Source organism: Danio rerio, chromosome 7, assembly GCF_052040795.2.
Source record: "Danio rerio strain M-AB ecotype USA chromosome 7, GRCz13ab, whole genome shotgun sequence".
NCBI lineage: Eukaryota > Metazoa > Chordata > Actinopteri > Cypriniformes > Danionidae > Danio > Danio rerio.
This window is the reverse complement of record NC_141027.1, coordinates 14,652,787-14,674,966: the sequence shown is the minus strand read 5'-3', so window position 1 is coordinate 14,674,966 and position 22,180 is coordinate 14,652,787. Positions and strand designations below refer to the sequence as shown.

At 42.9% G+C, this 22,180-nt stretch overlaps 1 protein-coding gene and 1 long non-coding RNA gene across 6 annotated transcripts in view; one reads left to right on the top strand and one right to left on the bottom strand.

The window, feature by feature from the left end:
* Positions 1–22,180, top strand: part of LOC147835935 (uncharacterized) — a 379,840-nt gene that overhangs the window by 305,795 nt on the left and 51,865 nt on the right. The window contains exon 5 of the long non-coding RNA XR_015495462.2: positions 8,530–8,638. This is a non-coding gene — a long non-coding RNA (uncharacterized LOC147835935). The remainder of the gene's footprint in view (positions 1–8,529; positions 8,639–22,180) is intronic.
* The window catches only part of ntrk3b (neurotrophic tyrosine kinase, receptor, type 3b), a 296,050-nt gene that overhangs the window by 264,402 nt on the left and 9,468 nt on the right, over positions 1–22,180 (bottom strand). The window lies entirely within an intron of this gene.

Sequence of the window (22,180 nt, the reverse complement as noted above, 5' to 3'; positions counted from 1 at the left end):
TCAAGAAAATACAGCAATATGTATCAGCTAGTTAAACTGAAGACATTTCAAACTAAAAATGCAACATCTGTTTTTGCATGCTGTTGAGAGTATCCTGCCACCCCAGGTTTTTGAAAGAAACTCATACTTAGCATGGCTAATTAAAAATACTATAAAACTGTTATATTGCAACATTTTACATAGTTTTTTACACATACATATTAAAGTGTAATTCATTACTTAAAGGAACACTCCACTTTTTGTGAATAGGTTCATTTAGTCAGTGTCATTTTAGGTTTGGCAGAAGCACTTTTGGCTTAGCATACATTATTGAATACAGTGTTGCCAACTTAGCGACTTTAACTCCCCTAGCAGCAATTTTTCAAAAAAAGCAACTAGCAAAAATCTAGCAACTTTTTTTTTTTTTTGGATGGTGATTTGTATAGACTCTTGTGTGTCCATACTGTACCGTTCCTCTTCTCAACCAAGCGGCAACCTCCTGCTCTCCCTCGTGAAGCAAATACGGAAGTAACTGAAACTGCAATTTATCGAAAATCCGCTAGTCCTGGCTCCATAATAGAGCAAATTTCTATTGACCCCACTTTTAAAATGGCCAAATTTGAAGCAGAAAAAAGGTGTTTACAGCCTTGAGCAAAGAAAGATTTTGGTCTATATAGCTAATATTACCCTTCATGACGACTGTGGGGGGTGATTTTTTTATAACTCTTCCATTTCCTATATATGAGATTATATTAAGTTTGCATAATTAAGAGCATGGCCACTTGAGTGACAGCTAGGTCTCGCTGGTCACCGTCACTTCACCTCAGCTGATTCCAGCTGATTAGCTGCTGAACTCGGCATATACAGCATATTTTTGTTTTGTTTTATGTGGCTTTACACAGTCAGTTGCCTTTTGAAATTATTTCCTACAGTTATCAGATGATATGGCATGCCGTGTGCACTTAATTGTGCTCACAAACCATTCACAAGGCCTCTGGACACAACCAAGCACACGTGGTCAGAACAAAAACGAGTCACAGGTGATGAAGTATTAAGCGTTTTTCCCATAGGAAAGCCCGTCTAAGCAAAGTGCTAGTATTCATCTGTAGCTCCCCTCACTCTCCGCCTCTTTGGCCTTGTTCAGTATCCTCCGGTTGGTGCGATGACCCGTGAACAAAAAGGCGACGGTTGACCACACCTACTAGTAGCTTCTTATGGGTTCTTCAGAAATCTATGAGTGACGTCAAGGATACTACATTCATATGGAGTCTGCCCCTCCCCCCACCTCAGAGCCCTTACAGATGGCCCAGTCCTCGTACAGCAGTCTCTCCCACCTGCAGTCCGAGAGCAGATAACTCCTATACCTATTGATGGCAAATGGTTTAGCACCACGAGTGTAAGGTATTTCCCTTGTACAGTCAAAATGATCTGCTTTTCTTTGTCTTACATTTAACAATTTTATTTGATCGTTTTATTATTTTATTGTTTACAATCACAGATATTTTAGTGACAGTTTGGAACTTGTCTGAGTTTATTATGCTTGAGAGATTACTGCAAATTCCCTAAATATCTATACGGTGAATTCTAGATAGGAGATGCGTCCGGTCGGAAGTGCGGTATGCACATTAATATAGCAGCCTTTTTTATGACACTGTATAACTGTAATTAATATTTTTACAGTACTGTGATAGTTGGGTTTAGGGTTGGGTGGGGGTAGACAGTAATAAAATACAAAAAAATTGAAAATTTTATAAAAAATGTAAATAATTCTTGTTAACTTCCAGCCGCAACCATATCCGATCTAGTAACAACCCATCTTTACTGATATACTATATTCAAACAGCAATAAATTTAGTTAAATTGACATACTTACATAAAGCGTATTGCAAATATAAGTACCCCGTTATTAAGCATAGGCTGTTAAACAAACAGAAACAATTAGACATAATGACGTCAGTAATATGCAAACTGATGTATGATGTAATCTAGCAACATTTAACAACTTTTCAGGCAGAGCTTAGCTCCTTTTATTGAAAATAGATGGCAAAACTGATTGAATAACGTCCGATTCACACAGGGCTTCAGCGTCAATGCTTGATGGAGGGTGTGTCTGAAGTTAGAGCTAATGCAATCATCATAGCAACGTCAGCCAATAAAATTAGTCAGTAATCGGCTAATGTCTGAGCTGGGGTATTTGCATAAAGCCATCTTATTGGCTGACACTTCTGCTGGCGCTTGAAAAGTTGAGAAATTCCCAACCTCTGCAGCGAGCAATGCTGCACCATCGAATTTACAATTATTTTGGCAATGCTTGATGTCACCCATTCCAAATGAATGGGAAGCATTGATGCTTACGCCCCGTGTGCCGTCAGATTACAGTATTAGCAGCTTGCTCAAAAAAAAAATATTAAAAAGAGTTTTGATAATATTTTCTTCTAAGACTGATGTTTAAGGAAAGTTGTTATTTTCTAGGTTGATATGGCTAGTAGCTATACTAGCAATCTAGTGCCAAATGTCCATGATTATTACACCAGAATTTTAGTAGTTCCCTGCAATATCAACCTAGCATCTTTTTATTTTCCGTCAGTCTTATGATGCAACTATAAGAGTCAAGCTTTAAATAGTAAAAGTATCATTTTTTTTTTACATCTTTTGAGCAAGATGCTAATGGTCTAATCCAATTCAATGATTTATGCTAAGCTAAGCTAAAAGCGCTCCTGCCTGACCCGAAGATTGCCTCAATGATTAAATAAATGATAACTTATAAAACTAAAAAAGTGGAGTGTTCCTTTAAAGGTAAACTATTATACTTTTTTGGTTATAGCATGTACCTTTAAGGCATCATTATAGACCCTTTATATAGCCTTAATATACCCTTTATAAACTTTTCCGGTGAGAGCTTGTGTACGTTTATTCTGAGAGTGTGTTCTGAGTTTTTTTTTTTTGATATTACATTGCACAAAAGTGGCATGCATGTAATTCACAGTAGGAAGAAAGCTGCTTGTTAGATAAAATTGGTCAAATATTATGCAAAAATCATATCAGAGTAGAGCGCTGACGTCAGGAGACAGACACAAAGTACTGTTCTCTCAAAGTCTATTGTACTGTTCCCTCTAAGTCTATCCTCTTACATACCATGTTTATGGTGTAGCTAAAGCCATTTCTTTCTGTAGAAATTTGCTGAGTACACTACGAGAACAACAGCAAAACAAGAAAACAATTAGACAAATGAAGGAAATGCAAGCGCATCACTAAAACGCCAGACAATGAAAACAATGTGCATGTGTAGCACTAAAACAGGAAGGGCGAGAGCGACTATTGTGAAAGAAATGAATATTTTTTGGCTCTTATGGTTTGCAAACTGTGTGGCGTCCCAAGGGTGAGGAGAACAATGAAAAATGCATGATAAAGACAGTAAAGCATGGTTATGCTGGTGTTTTGTGCAGTGTTGCATGAGTTCTACAGGTGTCAGAGTGCTTTATTTAATAGATGGAATTCACAGATGTATTGTAAAATATTGAATGAGAAGATGCTACCATCACTTTATGCCCACCAGTAAAGCTGTGCAATATTGGAAAAATCTAACATTGTGATATTGTGTTATTCTGCAAAAAATATTGCAATAACAACCCAATTTTACCAGATGACTTGACTTTTGGAGAAAAATCTTGGTTTTTGATTGATTGGGATGACTCTGTAGGGCAGAACATAAAATAACTTAAATATGAACTTCCCTAATTACCCTAACTTAATTACCAAATTAATTGAAGTAACCTAGTTAAGCCTTTAAACTGCAATTTAAGCTGGATACTAGTATCTTAAAAACTATTTAGTCAAATATTATGTACTGTCATCATAGCAAAGATGAAAGAAATCAATTATTATAAATGAGTAGTTAAAACTATTATGTTTAGAAATGTGTTGAATGTGATTTTGCTCACATTTTAAGATTATAAGGCTGAACGGCATGAAATGTCATCAGTCTACATAGATTGTCCAGTATTTCTCTGTTGCAATCAGGAGATCACAGTAATTAACCCCCAATAAGTAAAAGCAAAGCAAACACTTGCAGATTACTGTTGTGTTTGTGATAAGGAAAAACGCTAAACACATGCGGGCATTTCTTCTTTCTTTTTACTGAACTAGTCTGCAGTAACAAAAATAGGAGACACATTAGAAACAAACAGATGGCCAACCAAAAAGTAACTCAGGGTAATACAAAGAGTGGCCAACAGTCCCATCTCACACTTCAAAAAGGGACTAATAATTCTGACTTCAACTGAATATATATATATATATATATATATATATATATATATATATATATATATATATATATATATATATATATATATATATATATATATATATATATATATATATATACACACACACACACACACACACACACACACACACACACACACACATACACACATACACACACATATATATATATATATATATATATATATATATATATATATATATATATATATATATATATATATATATATATATATATATATGGAAAGGTAAGGAAGAAGTTGACAGGACAGAAAGTCATTGAGAAGCACAGACTGTGACACAGGAGACAGTGGCAGTGAGTACAGCAGAAAACAGACAGAAACAGAGAGGCAGAACCTGTTTCCACACTCTTTGAACAGACAGGCGAAGCTGTCTGCTGTGGTGCCCTCGCCAGGTAACAAGATTACAGTCACTAACTCAAACTCCACTCAAAGAGCTGAATTTTACAGGTAAATTACTTTTATAGGTTTTCCTGCCGTATTTTACTACTTACTAATCATAAAAGAGAAATTAGCCTGTGTATGTTGTGGGCTAATAGTTATAAATAGGTTTGCCTTATTGCACTGATTAAATTACTATTATTGCTTCATGTTTCACCAGATCCAATCTTCAACAGACAATCTCAAAATAATTTCCCATAGGGAACTTCTAACATACAAATACAAAGCTTTTATATAGCTTTAAAGGTGACATCAGATGCCCATTTACACAAGTTGATATGATTCTTTGGGTTCACATGCACTTCACATATACTGTTTTTAGTCAATTGTGATCTGTACAGTGTTGGAAAGAGTACTAAAAAATCATACTCAAGTAAAAGTACCTTTACTTGCCCAAAATGTAGTGCAAGTAGATTAAATGTTTGTAAATGTTACCCAAAGTATAAGTAAAAAGACCTTTTAAAAGTGTTCCAAAGTAGTAAATATCATGCTGTGAAAGTCTGGTGAGTTTACATGCAGTTTTGTGCAGTGATGTGTAAACTGTACAATGTAAAACCCAACAGTAGACTTTATCAATCGAAATCAGTGTAGTCAACTACAAATTTACTCAAAGTTAATTATACTCATTTGAAATGAGTTTTGAACTCAGTGTTGAAGGTAATGAGTTATTTAAATACCTCATTACTTTAACTTAAATGGAGTAAGTCCACAGTGCTTATATAGATTAGTTTAACTCAAATGGTTTGTTGCAATCAGTTTCCTCAAACGGTTTGAGTTGCCTTAACTTATCGGGTTTTACAGTACTCAGTTGGTTTGAGTTCTCTTTATTTATTGGGTTTTACTGTGCTCAAATTGCTTCATTCACTCAAATGGATTAAGTTCACAGTAATCATTAGGATTAGTTTTTAAACTTAAATGGTTTGTTGCAATTGGTTTCCTCAAATGCTTTGAGTTACCTAAACTTTTTGGGTTTTACAATGTAACATTCTGTAGTGCATTTAGTTATTGTTAAGGCTTTTTGGCAATTTCAGTCATTATACAGAAGGCATCAGTCATCTTCTCATCAGTGACATGCATCTAAACAGTCTCTCGGTCTTGCATGTAATGATTTTGGACATCTTCTTGGACACTTTGGATGCTTTCAAGCAGTTTGCTGCATTTATAAAGTGCTCATGTCTTGAGGTTGTTTAGTATGATACGATTTTATTTTCTATGTGCGATTTGAATGGACAGGATGGATTATTCTACTTTAGCCAATCCCCACAGACAAGAAAAAAAAATAAGTAGTGACTGCAGGTTGAAAGAAAGTAGTTGAGTAAAAGTAAAGATACAGCTCTAAAAATGTACTCAGATGAAAGTAAAGTACACATTTTTATAAACTACTTAGTAAATTACAATTCCCAAAAAGATTACTTGTGACCTTCTTGTTCATCATATATGTTTTTTTTTAGTTTGTTTGTTTTTAAAGATATTCCATTCTACAAGAATCACAGAACTGATTATTCTACTTTAGCCAATCCCCATCGACAAATAAAATAGTGACTGCAGGTTAAAGGAAAGTAGTGGAATAAAGGTATCATTAGAGCTCTAAAAATGTAAGGAATATAAGGGTGCTTTCACACCTAGACTTTTCTGTCGGAACCTGCCGTGTTTCCCCAGTTAGCGCGATTCGTTTGGCATATGTGAATCCAGCAATCACAGATCCACGCCAAAACAATCGGTCCAAGATCGTCTGAATGAGGTGGTTTCGGCTCGATTGAAACAAACTCTGGAGCGAATCGATTGTAGTGAGAAAGCGATACAGTCCAAGCCCAGCTATATCACAGTGTATCATGGATAAGTAATAGGCATATATACAGCTATAAAGAGAGAATTTTGAGTAGGGCCAAATGTCATTCCTACCGGTAAATGTGCGTTTCATGTTGAATACGAACGTGAAAGCATGCTGAACTACTAACAAGAGCTGTTGATCTGTTAGGAACAATGACAAACATCAGTCTTAGTTTATCTGTTATTTCTCTCTAAAATGGAAAGCCTATTATGCATATAAGCCAACTTCTACAGTATGTGTAAGGACATTTTAACCTCTGCTCTATAGACCATTTTAATCTTGTCTTGTTATTGGCCTATGAACATTTCCTGCTTGTTTTCAAACTATTTCATAACTGTAAGAAGAAGCAATTCAACCATAACTTCATGTTCAAACAGCTATCGTAACATTATTTAGCAATATGTGGCTCTTTTTAGATTCTCGGAAGCTTTAAAACTTAAAAATGTAAAACAGGAAAGACGTTGGGACCATTGTTATTGTTTACATTTCTCAAACATGAGACAGTATCTGAGAGATCACTATTCGAAATGAAATTGAGCTTTTGGCTTATAATGTCTTATTGCTCATCATCATAAATTAAAATAAGGATGCATGACAGCTGAGCGGGACTAAATAAACTCTGAAACTCTGACCAATGTGAGGAGAGTTTACTGGAACGTGATTTGTTTTCGCTCTTTTGGTTCATTTAAAAATGTTGCCGTGTGAAAGAAAACCGCACTAAGAACAAAGATCAACAATGTAGCAATTTTAATCCATGTTTCGGCACAAGAGAATCGATCCACAGGTTTGAAAGCACCTGCAATTTACTACTTAGTAAATTACAATTCCCCCCCTAAAAAAACTACTCAATTACTGTAATTTAAGTATTTGTAATTTGTTACTTTACACCACTGGATGTGTGTTTGTTCATTGTGTGGTGATACTGCATGTATTTCTTTGTAACTTTGTCCTCTGCTGCCTTTCTTGAACAGGACTCCCTGCTAGAAGAGATATTGTATCTCAAGCATTATCGCAAGCACCTAAAAACATGGTAAATGTAGTCTGTAATTAATAACTGATGACAGTTGCAGGCTGTTGAATTATTAGAAGGTGGTGATGCTTTATTTTGCAAGAATGCAGCAGACTGGAATCTATTATTCCACTTATACTATGATTCCCACATCTAAAGCCACTGTTCATGTTGTATTTCAGTACATTTATCAGGTTTTTGTCCTCAAGCAGCTTCCGTGTGTAGTATTTTTCTCTTGCACATCTCGTTCGAAGCCTTTGAAATGACTGAAATTATTCAGTGTGGTGATATGTAATGCGTAATGCGGTCCAAATCTGTCTGGAAGTACTTCAACTGCATAATCTGAAACGAAATGCACTGATTAGAATGTTTGTTGGCCAATTAGAAGCAAGCATTCATCAGACCCAGTACATATTACAAGCATAATGTATAGTGTTATAGATTTTAAAGCAGTTTTAAAATAAGTATTACAGCATTAATAAAACAGTGCATTTATGACAACCCAGGCTCATTCTGAAAACGTACCTCTATATACATTTCTGGAGAGCATCAAATAAATCCCAGGAGTTAGTTTATTTTGCAGTTTTTATTTTGGCGAATCCACCAGAGGACGTTGTGTACGCTTTTTGAGATCTCAGATTTCTCCTGTTAGTGCCATTCGCACCTACTGTTCTTGCATAAATCTACCAGAGGTCGCTGTCGACTGACTGACTGAATGACTGAATAACTGACTGACCCACTCCTTCCCTATACCCAACCAATAGTGTTAACAAAAGCATCGATTGACACGCCCATTCACTTCCCTAAACCCAAATTACAGTTTTAAAGAGCAATCCAGAAAAAGAAAAGTCTGATTTTTACCGCATTTTCAGGTTTTACTACATTCTAACCCTGTTATTTACTTATTGTTTATTTTCATTTTTTGGCTTCTGTTTTTGCTTTCTGGAATTGTTCTTCACCAGACTCGAACCCCGTCATTGTGGTCAACTCCTCTCTGCCTCTCAAGTCTGCTGGCGCACATGGCGAGCTACTCGACAAACTGGTAACAGTGGGAAAGCTGTCCATATGGAGGTAAGCAGTCAGCTGGTAAGCGTGAAAAGGAATGGCATCATACCGCCCCTTAGCATTCATTTTAAAGACGAAATACAGCCATACGTACCTCTGGCTACTTAATTTATGATCTCCAGAAACGTATACAGGGCTACAGTTTCAGAATGAGCCTATGTTAATTCATGAAGTGAGCTTCACACAGGTGAGTGGGCTTGACAAACCACTTTTAGAAACACACTTAAAAGCACTCTTCCCTCCTAACTGTATCACTTAATTCTCTGAGCACTGGTTTGATAACTACTAAGGCTAGAGTCCTGGCATGGCCCAGTTGGCATTTCTTTGTGGAGTTTGCATGTTGACATCGCAATCATTGACATTCCTAGTTGGTACTGCCTAATCATAACTTACAGTTTTTCTCATTTGGTTTGGCTCATTTCTTGAAACAGGAATTATATTCTCAACACTATAAGATTGTTTTGTTAAAAAAAAAAAAAAAAAGTCTTACAGTTTAGCATAACACTATAGTTCACTTGCAAAAGCTCATATATTTCCTTAATGTACTGAAACTGAATTCCCTTCTCATTTAAACAGTCAGTGCCCCCAAAATCCTTTGTTCCTTTGGCATTGCGTAAGCACTGCAAGTCAAAATGTTAAGTTGCTTTGTCATTTGTCCGTAGTGTATGAGTGTGTGTGTAAATGTGTGTGTGGATGTTTCCCAGAAATGGGTTGCGGCTGGAAGGGTTATCCGCTGCTTAAAAACTTGCCGGATAAGTTGGCGGTTCATTCCGCTGTGGCGACCCCGGATTAATAAAGGGACTAAGCCGACAAGAAAATGAATGAATGAATGAATGTTCTTAACTATTGTTGACAATTGAACAGACTATTGTGCATGTGATGACATACAATGAAATGATGCTGACATATTTAGGAGCGAACAACCATTGAACTGAGAATCAACAATCAGTTTAGATCAGCTAGATCTATTCAATTGGAAATTGTGGTACATGTCGGCTACCTGTACTTAATCATTTGCAAAGATTTACTTAGGCATTTGCAATTTGATGAAATGAATGAGAAAATCAATTCTGTTGTGAACAATTGCCAAGTGATTTGGAGGTTTGTCTATGTTGTTTTGAGAATGCAATTCCTGTTTCAAGAAATGAGCCAAACCAGTAGAGAAAAACTGTAAAAGAGCCATCTTTAAGAGGTGTACTCCTCCATGCCGGACACAACTAATTCAAAAGGGCCACTTAACAGATGGAATAATTACAAGTGCAACCAGTGACTTTTTTTTAAACAACTGATTTTAAACTACTCATTTAAAATCTGCTTTGGCTTCATTTGTTTGTTTACGAATCCAAAAGAGAAACTGGCATTTATTGTAGTGAAGTGGCAGCACGGTGAAACGATGCAGGCCAATGTATAATAATAAACAGTCATTTTGCATTACATGATTTTGCATGCCAAACATAAAACATAGAACACATCACGCTGTCAAAGTCTTTGTCGTCCATTCTACAGTGCAAAACACCAGCAGCAGGACACCCGGCTCAGGTATGTCTGTCAACAAGCCATCTAGTAGTATAAGATGTAGAGCCTTCCTTTGTGCACTCAATGTGTCTTGTCTTGAGTGGAGCAATACACAGCGAAAATCCCCTGATGAGTTTTCTTGCAGTCCATTGTCGTACGAGAAGCTTTTAAATAAAATACTGGATCACTGTTCCCCTTCGGGGGGAACTTCAGCACTATAAGTGGATTTGATTGTAAAATCCACGCATTGGGAGGTTCGGTTCAGAAGCTACTCGTCTGAAAGAGTATTGAACGGGCCAATTAAGAATGAATTGGCAGCGCAAGCCTGCGCAGGTGAGCGGCATAAGCAATCAACTGAGTATATAAGCTCACCTGGCGCAGCAGACGCTATCCTTTTCGCTTCAGAGACTTTCTGATCGAGTCGATGAGGGTTCCTCCTGCTGTGACCAGCGATTCTGAGCGAACGAGAGCATTCTCCCGGTCCAGAGTGTGTACACGCAGTGGCAGACGGTCGAGCTGGGTTTCTCCCTTGCCTGGCGTTCTTTGGGTCCGGTCCTCCAGAGCGGTGCGTATAAAGTTGCAAACTTCACAGAAAGAGCAATACAGTCGTGCAGCACGTCCTTATCAGGACGGCGCTCCGACTGTGCGTTTCTGGATGCGGTGGTTTCCTGTCCTCGGATGATGGGCGCGGGCACTGTGTTACATGTCTGGGGGTCCAGCATGTTAATGCGCTGCTCGCGGGCAGTTCATGTCGTCATCGCGATGCCATGACTGTTGCGCAAGATCGCGGTTAGCCTTTGCAAAAAGGCGAACCACCCCAGTTGTCCCCTGCTCTGCAGCGGGCACTCGGGCAGATCTGAGGGTTTCAGCGAGAGATAATCCGTCGCCCACGGGCCCGCGGACCTCCCGCTCCTCTAAGCGCTCCATCCAAGCTTCGGGCGGAGGAAGCGATCCGTCTAACAGATGGTAGCCCTTACGCCCGATGACACCGGAGACCAGATGTCCACCGCGGCATCGGAGGGTGGGCTTTCACTGTCCGACGAAGATCCGGACCCGCTCGCCCCCTCCGGGCAGGTGAGCGCTGTCAAATCGGATCCTGAAGCGGACATGTTAGCCGTGCTTTCCCGGGCTGCTTCGGCCGTGGGGTTGGAGATGGTTTATCCCCCAGCTCCGCGGCCGGACCGACTAGAGGGGCGTTCCCTTCTTCCCGGAGGTGCACAGTAGGCTCACGCGGTCTTGTAAAGCACTTTTTTCTGCTCGTGCTGCGTGTTCCTCCACCCTAACCACTCTTGACGGTGAAACAGCCAGGGGGTATGTGGCGATTCCTCAGGTTGAGTGCGCGATGGCGGTAAATCCGCGCGGCGCCTCTTCTTGGCGGGGTCCGCCTCGTCTCCCATCCAAAGCCTGTAAGTTATCTACCTCCCTCGGAGCTAGAGCTTACATAGCTGCGGGCCAGGCTGCTTCCGCCTTGCATGCGATAGCCACCTACCAGCGCTACCAAGCGCAGGCGCTGGCCGAGCTGCACGAGGGTGGGTCCAACCCAGGCTTACGAGCTTCGCACCGCCGCCGACTTAGCTCTTCGGACTACTGAGTCCGCTGCGTGTGCGTTGGGGAGGACGATGTCCACATTAGTGGTCCAGGAGCGCCACCCCTGGCTGATATGCGCAAAGTCGACAAAGTCCGCTTTCTTGACTTCCCCATATCCCCAGCCAGGTTCGGCGACACTGTCTGTGAATTCACCCAGGAATTCAAGGCGGTGAGAGAGCAGTTGGTGGGTGATGTCTTATCGGCGGTCCGTAGCCCGCTCCGCCCGCCGTGCCATTCATACCTGCTCCTCGCCGAAGGCGCCCGCCTACGAGAGCTGCTCCGCCCCCGCACACGCCTAAGGCGAAGCGAGCGCGTCGGGCACCTCGGAAGCAGGCAGCCCCCCTGCCCAGAACGCCGCTAAGTCCGGCAACGGACCGCGAAGCGCCCCTGGGACAGGCCATCTGGAGAAGAGGGAACTTGCTCTTTCCCCGCTGGAGGGCGGGGCCCCATTTCCAACGGCACTTTTTACTGCCATGAAAACATTATGAGAGGGCACTTTTCACTTCCCCAGATGTGACAGCCCGAAATCTGCCAGTCTGGGACGCTATGCTTTCTAGCTTGCAGATTCGGTGCGTTTCGCCAGTGGCTCACGAGCGCTGGGAGGACGGTCTCCTTTCTCCCACCCCTCGAGCCTCCCCTCCGGAGCTCGGGTTTGGAGTGAGAGCAAATATCTCACCTCCAGCTTTTCCGTGGGACCCGCGAGCTTCCCGGATCAGCACACCCACTCCGCGCTGCCCCACTGCTGGTACGTCAGCGATTGTAGCGATGAGTCCATTAGCGAGAGCTCTGCCTGCCTGGTTAGCGCGGGCCAGCTCTTCGCGGTGGCTCATACGCACAATCAGACTCGGCTATGCGATTCAGTTCGCGAAACGGCCCCCCAAGTCACGGGTGTGTATTCACCAGGGTCAGCCCCCTGTCCGCCCCTGTCTTGCGAGAGGAGATTGCTGTCCTCCTGGCGAAGGATGCAATCGAGCCGCTCCCTCCAGCCGAGATGGAGAGCGGGTTTTACAGCCCACGCTTCATCGTGCCCAAAAAGAGCGGTGGGTCACGGCCAATCCTAGATCTGCGCGTTTTGAACCGCTGCCTGCACAAGCTGCCGTTCAGAATGCTCACGCAGAAGCGCATCCTCCGGTGCGTTCGTCCTCTGGGTTGGTCTGCAGCATTAGACCTGATGGACGCGTATTTCCATGTCTCCACTCTTCCTCGCCACCGACAGTTTCTGCGGTTTGCGTTTGAAGGTCGAGCTTGGCAATACAAAGCCCTCCCCTTCGGGCTCTCTCTGTCTCCGCGGGTCCTCACCAAGCCCGCGGAGGGTGCCTCAGCGCCCCTTCGGCTCGCGGGCATCTGCATACTCAATTTCTTTACGACTGGCTGAATTGCCCTCTCTTTTGATTATGCACAGAGTTGATTATGCACAGAGACAAAGTGCTCTGGCACTTCCACCTGTGGGGGTTTCAGGTCAACCGAGAAAAGAGCAAACTCGCCCCCGTGCAGAGGATCTCTTCTCTCGGGCTGGAGCTGGACTCGGTCACCATGGCAGCGCGCCTCTCCGGAGAGCGCGCTCAGCTGATGCTGTACTGTCTGAGAGAGCTCGACAGTAAAATAGTGGTCCCACTGAAACAATTTCAGAGGCTCCTGGGGCATATGGCATCCGCAGCCGCTTCATGCCGCTCGGATTATTCTATATGAGACCACTTCAGCACTGGCTTCACGATCGAGTCCCCAGACGCGCATGGCACGCGCGCGCACACCGAGTCTCTGTTACTGCGCTGTGTCGCCGCGCCCTCAGCCCTTGGAGCGACCCCTCGTTCCTACAGGCCTGGGTGTCTCTAGAACAGGCGTCCAGTCTTGTTGTCGTTTCAGCAGACGCTTCCAACACGGGCTGGGGGGCTGTGCGTTGCGGGCATGCGGCTGCGGACCTGTGGAAAGGTACCCAGTTGCATTGGCATATCGCCTGGAGCTGTTGGCAGTGTTCCCCGCTCTCCACCGTTTTTTTCCGGTGTTGGAGCGGCAACACGTGCTGGTCAGGACGGACAGTACGGCGGCGGTGGCGTATATCAGCCGTATAGGGGGTATGCGCTCTCGCCGCATGTCTCAGCTCGCCCGCCGTCTGCTCCTCTGGAGTCATCCGCGGCTGAAATCGCTGCACGCCATTCATATTCAGGCAAGCTCAACCGTGCAGCCGATGCGCTCTCACGGCAGCCTTGCGTCCTGGAGAATGGAGACTCCACCCCGAGTCTGTTCAGCTGATATGGGCGCGATTCGGGGAAGCCCAGATCGATCTGTTGCTTCCCCCGAGATCGCTCATTGCCAGTTGTTCTTTCCCTGACCGAGTGCTCTCGGCACGGATGCACTGGCTTACAGCTGGCCTCGGGGCACGCGCAATACGCGTTTCCCCCAGTGAGCCTGCTCGCGCAGTTACTGTGCATGGTCAGGGAGGACGAGGAACAGGTTGCTGGTTGCGCCCCTCTGGCTCAACCGGACCTGGATGTCAGAGCTCTCCCTCGCGATAGCCCTCCCCTGGCAGTCCCTTCGAGAGAGCACCTACTCTCTCAGGGACAGGGCACCACCTGGCACCCTCGCCGATCTTTGAAGAGATTTTTTAGACGCGAGGAAGACTTAGGTAACCTCCGATTGCGGTGGCTAATACCGTCACTCGGGCTAGAGCCCCCTCCCCGAGCGCGCCTATGCCCTGACGTGAAGTCTATTCACTGAATGGTGTGTCTCTCGCTGAGAAGACCCCCGTAATTTGCCAGATCAGCGTTGTGCTTTCTTTACGCCGAGAGAAGTTGGAGAGCAGGCTGTCGCCCTCCACACTCAAGGTTACGTGGCTGCCATCTCCGCTCTCATAACGCGGTGGCTGGCAGCACCGTGGGAACGCATAACCTCATCATCCGGTTCCTCAGGGGCGTTAAGCGAATTAATCCACCCCGCCCCCTCTCATGCCCTCTTAGGATCTCGCCCTCGCTACACAAGCCGCGTCAGATCCCTTCGATCCTCGACTCAGTATCTTTCTGTCCCTGAAGACAGCTCTGCTGGTCGCGTTGATATCGATTAGAGGGTCGGGGACCCGGAGGCATTTTTCGGTCAGTGACTCGTGCCTGTAATTGGGCTGGCTTCTCTCACGTATGAGACCCCGCCCGCGATATGTGCCCAAGGTTCCTACCACTCCGTTTTAATACGAGGTAGTGAGCCTGCAAGCGCTGCCCTCGGAGGAGGCAGACCCAGCCCTTATTTATTGTCCAGTTCGCGTTTTGCGTATTATCCGGACCGCACTCAGAGTTTAGATCATCTGAGCAGCTCTTCGTCTGTTATAGCGGTCGGCAGCAGGGAAGTGCCGTACCGAAATAAGTTCCCACTAGATTGTGGATGCCTTTCTTTCACTATCAGAGCCGAGATGAGCCGCGTCCCCCGAGAGCGCGTGCGCACTCCACTCGGAGCTTCGCATCCTCTCGAGCGCGCGCACGCGGCGCCCCTCTAACAGACATCTGTAGAGCTGCGGGCTGGGTGACACCCAACACATTTGCAAGGTTTTACAATCTGCGAGTGGAGCCGGTTTCCTCAAGGGTATTAGGTAACCCTTGGTGATTGAGGAAACAATTCGGTAGGGTGTTGAAACACGCTTGCTGCGCCATTTTCCCTAACACGGAGATACGTGCGCCTTTTTATCTGTCAGTAAAGTTCCCCGTCAGGTGAGCCCTGCAGATTCCTCCGTGGCCCCCAGCACTGACTCAGCGGAGGAGTCACTTGCTGGCCCACTACGTTGTAGGTCTGCCCGCTGGTCAGCCCGCGTTTTGGGTAAAGGTGCCTGCTATGCGTGGTCCCCACTAGGCGATCCCATATGCTTATTCAGCCACGGTTAAGTCCCCCCCCCCCTGGGCGGACCCGTGTCTTCCCTCCCCGCTAACCACTCTTTTGCTATGCGTACTCCCCCTTTTTAGGGCTAGTCCATATGTAAATTCTGCCATCTATCCCCCCTTGGGTAACGGATGGCCTCCGCAGCGTCCTCCCTATCGGGATTGCACGCTTCCCAACGTACTGTCGTATTTTCCTAGAATTATCTAGATGCTCACGACTTCCCAAAAAATATATATAAATCCGTAAAACTTCTGTTGAAGTAGGATAAATTAGGGCCAGGGACACGTTGGAGGACCGCGCCCCCCATGATGTGGGTGCGTCACGCTTGCTTGACTATCTCCTCATCGGGGGTGTTGGTAAGGTGCAGTCATTATGGCGCTTTCAATGGGCTCCCAATGCGTGGATTTTACAATCAAATCCACTTATAGTGCTGAAGTTCCCCCCGAAGGGGAACGTTCGAGGTTACTAAAGTAACCCTTCGTTCCCCGAGGAGGGGAACGGAAGCACTATACTCCGTCGCCATAATGACTGTCCCTTAGCTGTTGAAAGTCTCTTCAGCTTAAAAAGGATAGCGTCTGCTGCGCCAGGTGAGCTTATATACTCAGTTGATTGCTTATGCCGCTCACCTGCGCAGGCTTGCGCTGCCAATTCATTCTTAATTGGCCCGTTCAATACTCTTTCAGACGAGTAGCTTCTGAACCGAACCTCCCAATGCGTGGATTTTACAATCAAATCCACTTATAGTGCTTCCGTTCCCCTCCTCGGGGAACGAAGGGTTACTTTAGTAACCTCGAACGTTCTCTTTTGTACTGGCGAGAAGCCCAAAGTGCCATACAGCATGCAAATCTGGGAAACTTTCGGCTGTGAAAATGAAGTGTGTTTAAAGCACGTCCCATCTGGGGTCCTGGTACATACATGCTGTTGATGGTAATTTGCAAACCCGCCGGCTGGGACAGCAGTCGTAGAGTGTTTTGTGTGCGTGAACAAGTGTACACTGACTTCCTCTAGTTCCGCGCACTTACAAGTGTTAACCAAGTACGTTCTGAATCAAAAAAAAAAAAAAAAGTAGGAACGGATGATCACTGTGAGAAATCACGCAGGCCAACTGTGAAATAGTGGTTTGGAAGTGTTGCATTTGCATTGTGGTCCCTGTGGAACACATAAAAAGCAGTTTTGATCCCCTTTTTTTTATTATACTTGATACCTTTAAGTTTGATCGAGGGAAAACGCATGCAAAGTGCCTGTAATCAACAGCTAAATGACTAATTTCAAAGGTTTTCCTACAAAAATGGGTGCTTTTAACATGTGTAATGACCCTACTGTCAAGTGTGTAGTAACAATCAAAACATTGTGCCGAGCTTAACTAACCATACAGCCGACCAGGGAAGTACTATAATTGGTTGCAAATCAAAATAAAAGATAAAACACTTTAAAATCCACCGTTAAAATGCAGGCCAAACTGTCAGATTCCATAAAGAGCCTGTAAATGGCTGTGTAAATCTCGTGTGCTGCCTACGTAGATAGCATTTTTAGACTCCGCAGGCAGGCTAGTGACACAACAGCTGCTCCAACAGGTAGACTGATCATTATAATGCCTCCTAAGATGCTGTATTTTTTACTTTTAAGGGCTGGCCTCTTCTGCTGATGTCCTTTCTGCTCCAATTTATTTTTAAAATTCTTTTGTTTGAGATGGTATAAATAACATAGACAGACAGATACTGTAGATGGATGGATAGATGGATGGATGGATGGATGGATGGATGGATGGATGGATGGATGGATGGATGGATGGAAAGACAGAGGGATACATGCAGATATATTATACATACAGATGGATGGATGGATGGATGAATGGATGAACAGATGGATGAATGGATTAATGGATACAGATAGATTGATGGATGGATGGATGAATAGATGGATGGATGGATGGATGGATGGATGGATGGATGGATGGATGGATGGAAAGACAGATGATATACATACAGATATACTATACATAGAGATAGATGGATGGACAGACAGATGGATGGACGGATGGATGGATGGATGGATGGATGGATGGATGGATGGATGGATGGACGGACAGACTGATGGATGGATGCACTGATAGATAGAGGGATAAACAGTTGGATGGACAGATGGATATACATATGGACGGATGGATGGATGGATGGATGGATGGATGGATGGATGGATGGATGGATGGATGGATGGACGGACGGATGGATGGATGGAAAGACAGAGGGATATACATGCAGATATATTATACATACAGATGGATGGATGGATGGATGGATGGATGGATGGATGGATGGATGGATGGATGGATGGATGGATGGATGGATGGATGGATGGATAAACAGACGGATGATTAATGGACACAAATAGATTGATGAATGGATGGATGGATGAATGGATGAATGGATAGATGATGGATGGAAAGACAGATGATATACATACAGATATACTATACATACAGATAGATGGATGGATGGACGGACAGACGGATGGATGGATGGATGGATGGATGGATGGATGGATGGATAGATAGATGACCAGATGGATAGATGGCTAGATAGATTGATATACATACACATAGATGAATGGATGGATGGATGGATAATGGAAGGATATACTGTACATACAGATGGGTGGATGCACAGATGGGTATGCATAAGAATGGATGGATGGATGGATGGATGAATGGATGGATGGATGGATGGATGGATGGAGGGAGGGAGGGATGGATGGATGGATGGATGAATGGATGGATGGATGGACAGACGGACGGATGGATGGATGGATGGATGGATGGATGAATGGATGGATGGATGGATGGATGGATGGATGGATGGATGGATGGATGGATGGATGGATGGATGGATGGACGGATGCACTGATAGATAGATGGATAAACAGTTGGATGGACAGATGGATATACATATAAACGGATGGATGGATGGATGGATGGATGGATGGATGGATGGATGGACGGAGTGATGGATGGATATACTGTACATATAGATGGATAGATGCACAAATGATTAGGTGGACAGACAAATTAATATACAGATGGATGGATGGATGGATGGATGGATGGATGGATGGATGGATGGATGGATAATGAATGGATATACTGTACATACAGATGGATTGATGCACAGATGGAAAGATAGATAGTGAGATGGATACACATTGATGGATGGATGGATGGATGGATGGATGGATGGATGGATGGATGGATGGATGGATGGATGGATGGATGGAGTGATGGATGGATATACTGTACATATAGATGGATGGATGCACAGATGGTTAGGTGGATAGACAAATTAATATACAGATGAATGGATGGATGGATGGATGGATAATAAATGAATATACTGTACATACAGATGGATTGATGCACAGATGGAAAGATAGATAGTGAGATGGTTACACATTGATGGATGGATGGATGGATGGATGGATAATGAATGGATATACTGTACATACAGATGGATTGATGCACAGATGGAAAGATAGATAGTGAGATTGATACACATTGATGGATGGATGGATGGATGGATGGATGGAGTGATGGATGGATGGATGGATGGATGGAGTGATGGATGGATATACTGTACATATAGATGGATGGATGCACAGATGGTTAGGTGGATAGACAAATTAATATACAGATGAATGGATGGATGGATGGATGGATGGATGGATGGATGGATGGATGGATGGATGGATGGATGGATGGATAATGAATGGATATACTGTACATACAGATGGATTGATGCACAGATGGAAAGATAGATAGTGAGATGGTTACACATTGATGGATGGATGGATGGATGGATGGATGGATGGATGGATGGATGGATGGATGGATGGATGGATGGATGGATGGATGGATGGATGGATGGACGGACGGACGGACAGACAGACAGACAGATGGATGGATTGATGAATGCATGAGGATAAGTGGATACAAAGATAGATGGATGGATGAATGTACTCAAATTATTACAACTTATAAAATCAAATTTTGATATTATTATTTACAAAAACTAAAATATTGTCTTAAAATAAACAACCCTGATTAATTCACATAGAACTGCCATTTTCAAAACCGATTATGACAGGTAAAACAATTGCTATTTTAGGATATTTATTTTTATTTAATAATTGTACTTATTAGCGCATCAGAGTGTCACATGTTTATTCTTTATTTATTTATATATATTTTTTTCAATATTTCAAATTATTTACTTACAAAATTTAATCATAGCGAGGATGCCAATGCCAAGTTGCCACTGAACAGTTCTGAGCCAGAGTCAGTATGCATGAAGTCACACGGCTGAACTAAGTAATCACATTGCCTGAGATAGATTACAATAACAGAGACATTTTATATAAAGCCAAATACGATGATGACAGCGGCAGTGACAGTCTTTTCATGTAATATATGTCAAATCAGACTCTCCGACACCTCCATACATCTATTTTTCACATATTCCCTTAGCCCTTGGAGAATCTCACACATGACAAGAACCGTACACACTTTTAATAGGACAGGACATTTTCCATTTACAATCTTTCTGCCATATTTCAATTTCCATCTCCATATCTACTCATATTCCTGGGGAAAAAATAAGGGGAGGATGTCTGACAGATTTCATTTCATGATATTATGTGAACCTTTACATTTCTGCAGCTGGGATCTATTCAAGTGTGCTATGCAGCAGGTTGAGGATTATGTTTTGTGGAGTGTATCCAAAACTTCAGTCTCAAAATACAATGGTTACTAGCATTATGTGTGCAAATATAGGCTTCCGAAGAGAGGAAATCGTAATTAAATTTGGATCTAAAAATAGACGTGTTGGTAAGGAATTTGTGGCATGTAGGTTTTTTATGTGACCTAGAAAAAAAAAGGAGGATCAAAGGAATTTTGTTCACGGATTGAAAGTGTTCAATATTTCATGTTGGAATAATGTGGATTCTTGTGGTGGCAGACGAAATCTGCACGACGGTGTTGAAAAGAGTGGCGTTGTGGCGTCGCGCTGTTTTCACACCACTGCTGCTGCCATTCAACTATATGTAGCTTTGTTTTTTACCGCCTTGAGAAACAGACACCAAGGGTAAAAAAAACAAAGTGAGATCTGTGCCTCCGCTTTAACTTCCCACAGCTACCAGATGATTATTTCATGATGTGATCTTTTTAATGAGATATTTAACTCTCATTTAATTCAGGATTTGAACTTATCTTGCACTTAGTCTTGGGAGTAAACTGAAAACTTTGATGGAAATTAGTTATAAAAACTGTAAAGTTTAGACTTTTCATTAGAAGTCACTGGTTCAAGTCCCAGTTGGGTCATTTGGTGTTTCTGTGTGGAGCATGTCTTTACGTTGTTGGCGTGGGTTTCCTCCGGGTGCTCCGGTCTCCCCCACAGTCCAAACACATGTGCTTTAGGTGAATTGGATAAACTAAATTGGCCGTAGTGTATGAGTGTGTATGGGTTGTTTTTAATCATTTGGTTCTGGTGACATGCGAAATTCAGGTGGAGGGCAGGACGTAAAAAACTGAATGAGAGATATCGAGAAAAGTCTGGATTTTTGCGATTTATACTATGTTTCAAAAGAGATATAAATAGAAAATAACCACATATGTTGGGCATTGTTACGACTTTCAAGTTTGGCTCTAGGGTTTAAAAGAGGTAACATTTGATGTGATTACATTCTGTGGTGAGTTGGTGGCAAAATAGCAAAACGACAACCAAAATACTGCAAAAATCAGAAAATTTATTTACAAAACTGAAAACAGAAATATTAAATACATGGAGCCCTATCATACACTCAGCGCAATGCACTAGCAAGGCAATAGTTTTGAAACAAATCTTTGCGCTTAATAAACGAAAATAATTATGTATAGGCTAATAGATGTCTGTGCGTACAACACGTTTCCCTATCTACAAGAGTAAAAGCTAAAGTAAATAATAAGGAGGCTCATCTCTCATTCTCACGCTGTAGATGCTGTTTAACTGTTTTATTGGTGTATTTATAGTGAAGTGCTCAGTTTTTCCAATTACAAAGTCGCCATGTAAATAGCAAATGCACCATAGCATGACGCAACTGACTCTTAAGAGGAATGGAAGATAGGACTCTGATTGGCAGTCATAACACACCTATAACTCATTAAGAGAATAAGCTCAACCCCGTAAGACCATGTGGCAAGGCACGAAGAGGAATTTTACAAAAAAAAACAAAAGTGGATTCTGATGCGTTTGCACCATGCGCTTTGGACTATGTGCATGGATCGTCAAAATAGAGCCCTTGGTGTTTCCCAGTACTAGGTTGCAGCTGGAATGGCATCTGCTGTGTAAAACATATGCCAGAACAGTTGGTGCTATATGATATAATACATGTATATATCAGTTTAAAAGAATGGATACTTTCAGTGCTGGTACTTTTACATCCATCCATAACTTTTACTTTAAGCGAAATTGACTTAATTCCAAGGGCGTAGATTTGCTCTTAGTATTGGTGATGACATACATCCCTAGAGTGCATGTAGGCTACTAAACAGCACAAGTTCTG